Raw genomic sequence first — 4,123 nt, 5'->3', positions numbered from 1 at the left:
ATTGAAAATTAACCTCACTCCACTCTGTCCCGGGCCCTGGCGCTCGGTGTGGCTCCGGGCGCGACGGCAGACTTTCTGCCCGTGCTACTCCAGAAAAAAAAACTTTTCCCATTTCCGCTATACAAACACTCGGTTCTCCGACGCCGGGTCCCCAAATGTTCTGCTGCCAGTTTTGGGGGCCGGACGCTGACAGTGACGCCGAACAGGGCTTGTCGACGTTGTGGTGAACGGCGCAGGCGACATGGCGGAACCACCTAAATGAAGTCTTCGTTTTGGTTACAGTTTGATTCATTATCTTTCTATCGGTGAGTTCGACGTGACGTGACCAACATGGATTTTTGCTGCTGTACTGAAAAATCAAAATTGTTTAGTCGCACACTTATTCTTTTATTTTCTAACTGATTTTTGATTCGTTTGTCAGTATGCCTGCTGTTTAAAAACCTTTATAAGCTAGGTGACAATTTTTAAAATCACTAATACACGAAATAATTCCTCTGACCATACTGTGATTTTGTTCCTTCGTCAGTTACTCTTTTACTAAAATGTGCATGATTAGCATGCTTATGTAGGTCCACCATAAAACTTTGCTCATATCAATTTTAAAAGTTTAATACGATTTCAAGCTCTGAAAATTTTGTGCGCAAAGTTTTCTGGTTAATTTGGCCACTCTAGTGCAGCCCATAGCACAAGTGCGTTTTGAACGTCACAGTTATCAAACACATTTTGTAACTATGTCCCTTAATTTGATTTCCGCAGGTGAACAATAATTCTGGTCTCCTCAAAGTTGCGACTTAACTCCCTAGTTTTTTTCCAGTATACCCCTGATATTGATGGCCTGGACGGACATGTTGATGTGGATTTTACCTTTAAATATACAGGTAATTTGATGCTCCACGAGACCTCGATAACGTTCATAACGTGGATGTGTATTTGCGTCCATGATTTGACGGATCAGTGCCTAGGTCAGCCCAGACTGTAGTATATCGGCATGGTTTATTAACCACATCACGGCGTGTGGAGTCGCCCGGCGCGCCCCCCCAGCGGGCCGGCGGCGGATAGCCAGGCTCCCGCGGCGCCCCGCGGCGCGCCCCAGCATCCCCAAACCACGCCGGGCTGTGCCGGGAGGCTGGGGGTGGAGGAGGGGTGGGGGTTGTATATTAGGGGCCGCGCCACGCCGGCTGCCCAGTCTGCTCGCGAGAGCCGGCGAGGCCGCACGATCCCCAGCAGGCGCCCCACGCGCCCCAGACGGGCCCACCTTGCGAGCGAGCACGCGAGTGCAGTACGCGCGTCCAGGACGAGGAGACTGTCGCCATGCAGTAGTAGTGCCGGACTCTCGGATACCTTAGCTGGAGGGCGCCAGTGCGATGGAGGCAGCGGGGCCGGCCGGGGGCGCCGAGCACGCCGACGAGCCCCTCCCGCGGCACCCCGGATGGTAAGGGCAGGAAGCCGTCATAACGAAACACAAATCAGTTTTATCTCGAAATTGACCCACCTATTAGCGTAAATATGCAGGACGATTATTTATTTTTATTGTTTTTGGGCGAACGATACGTTTTTTACAAACTAGGCATTGTAATAAATTCGGTCTTTTTACTCTCAACCCCAATTCTCTATCGAAACTTACAAATCACTTCAACATTGTAAAACAGCAGCTATGACTGTTGTTATTGTTGGTCAGGAAATACTGTTGAAATACAGCTGGGCTAGTTCTTTATCTTGACTCTAAGATGCTGCACGAAGTTACCGTGGACACAACCTGAACGTAAGGGGTAGACAGCGACACCATAAGAGAATCTGACTTACAATAACTTAAAGAAGGGTGCCAGCCCATCAAAAAGACACCTCATAGTGTTTCCCAACTTCTTCTCCAACAAAATAATTATATAGTCAGACATTAACAGGAGACACATAGTGACAAATATTACAACTAACAGTTTAATAGCGATTTCATAATAAAGTGTATTTAATTTTTAGGCTCTCTAACCAAGAGAGCGACAGGGAGGAAACAGGGCGGGTTGGCTAGAAACAGGAGCAGAACAGAATGGAACCCTAAATGGAAACCGCCTATAGCTTTGTGCCCAGCCCACAGGGCCAAACATCACTCAGAGCCGTAACACAAAATCTCTCTCTCTCTCTCTCTCTCTCTCTCTCTCTCTCTCTCTCTCTCTCTCTCTCCCTCCCTCCCTCTCTCTCTCTCTCTCTCTCAACCATATCCGCGACACATTCGGACGTATTTGCCAAATTCACGAGGCTGTCGTGTGACGTAATTCCTCTTATGCGGGACGATTACACAGCCGCCCCCCCCCTTCTCTCTCTCTCTGTTACTCAGTTTTGAACACAGAAGTCTGATGCTAGTTACAATAATTGTCCTTGGACATTAAAATGTGGGCGTCAAAACAAACCTCGTTAAGAGTGCGCCGAATAAAAATTCTGCATAATGCTATCTTTAACAATACCTAAACATAAAGCGTGGACAATCTTTCAAATTAAAAGTTAAATGTTCTCTATTATTGCGCTCACAAGACGACACTTCTTTGTACCAAAATGAAATTTTGTCTATCCCGCACTTACTTTGCATGCATCGTTGCAACCAATGCGGATTCAGTTTCTGTTACTGGTCAGCTTTAAACATGTGGTGTAATTTTGTACACTCCCGTGGTACTTTTATGCCCTTTTGTACCTTTTTTATAAATAAATCAAATCAATCTCTTTCTCCTTCTCTCTCTCTCTCTCTCTCTCTCTCTCTCTCTCAATATCAATATCAATATCAATATCAATATCTCTCTCTCTCTCTTACTCCCTCCCTCGCTCTCGTCCCTTTTGCGTGGCCACAGCCGAGCCAGGACAGAACAAATGTTTGCTCAGGGACACTCCCGCCACCAAGGCTCTTATTTGGCGCCAGTGAGAGCGCTTGGATAACACAGCTCGCGTTCATAGTCATGTTGTTGAAGAAAACAAGAATAAAATTGTCGCTGAAAAGTGTTTAGCCAGGCTCATTGAACTCGAATAGAGGTATCTGTTTGTGGTGAAGTCAGTAAATTTATTGCACTGTTAACAGCAAACTAGTTTGAGAGCGCTCTACTTTAGATAACTAGCAAATTTAATTAAATTAAGTTAGGGCATACGTAACCTAACACATATAGTTCGTATGACCCAATGTAGAGAAGCCACTGTCACACATTAGCTAATGTAGTGCAGTCAGTGCCTCCCACAAAGCGACTGGCGGCGGCGGCGGCATGTGAGGTGAGGGTGTATGCCTCGTCTCCATTTCTTCTCATTCTCCGTCCGTCTGCCTCCTCCACTTCCTATGCATGAGCCCGCTCGTGAGCCCGCCAGGCGCGTACCTGCTGCCGCTCTGCCTCCTCCTCCGCCCTCCCGCCATCATTCAGCGGGGCAATTGTGATGCCACGAGCACCCTTAGCGAAGGGGGCCCCATTGTGGCGCAACCGAGGGCGCAGCAGCAGCCTGCTCCCTCGCACCCCCACAACCCTCCCCGCCGCCTGCCAGTCTCCTTGAATCACCGCACGTCTGTCTAGATGTCTGTCCTGCTGCCCACCACCTGACCGCTTGCCCACCCCATCTGCCTACTACCCTACCCACCCTCCCAGCGCCACCCGCCGGTCCGACGTTTTGGCGTCGAGCGGCGAGCGGACGTGATGCCGAAAACAAAAGCACAAACGAACGGCCCGGTCTACCGTGGCGAAGGGCGCGGGTGGGTCGGGGGCGCGCCGCTCGCGGGCACCGACAACAGTTTTCCTCGTGCCCCCGCTCACACCCCCCCCTACCCCCACGCTCCTCTCTCCTGCCACTTCCGCTCCTCTTACTTTTACTCCTCGAGTAATAACCAGTATAACGAGAAACTCTCTGGGGGGCCGGATGAAGGGGGTGGTATGAGGGGGTTGAGCAGAGCGACCGTCACCGTGCGCTACACTGCTGCCGTAGCCAAAAGGTGGTATCATGGTACCCTCCCCGCTTCCCCTCGACTCCCTTTAGGACGGAGAGTAATGGGCAGGGTCGAGATTAGGACGGGGGAGAGAGAGAGAGGGCTCGGAGGGCGTCAAAGAGCGGAATAGGAAGACCGGTGAACAGCAGGCATGGGCAAAAAAGATGTCGGTGAAATATT

General features: G+C 49.8%; 1 long non-coding RNA gene across 3 annotated transcripts in view; it reads left to right on the top strand.

Moving 5' to 3' along the window:
* Positions 1 to 4,123, top strand: part of LOC127750175 (uncharacterized) — a 42,743-nt gene that overhangs the window by 19,055 nt on the left and 19,565 nt on the right. The window contains exon 4 of one of the 3 annotated variants that reach the window (XR_008011561.1): positions 283 to 514. The exons of the other annotated variants lie outside the window; for them this stretch is intronic. This is a non-coding gene — a long non-coding RNA (uncharacterized LOC127750175). Of the gene's footprint in view, positions 1 to 282; positions 515 to 4,123 lie in introns of those variants that run through there. 3 annotated transcript variants of the gene reach the window in all.

The sequence above is a fragment of the Frankliniella occidentalis genome, unplaced genomic scaffold (genome assembly GCF_000697945.3).
Source record: "Frankliniella occidentalis isolate FOCC.00 unplaced genomic scaffold, Focc_3.1 Scaffold6, whole genome shotgun sequence".
Taxonomy (NCBI): Eukaryota; Metazoa; Arthropoda; class Insecta; order Thysanoptera; family Thripidae; genus Frankliniella; species Frankliniella occidentalis.
This window is presented reverse-complemented; position numbering and strand designations above follow the sequence as displayed.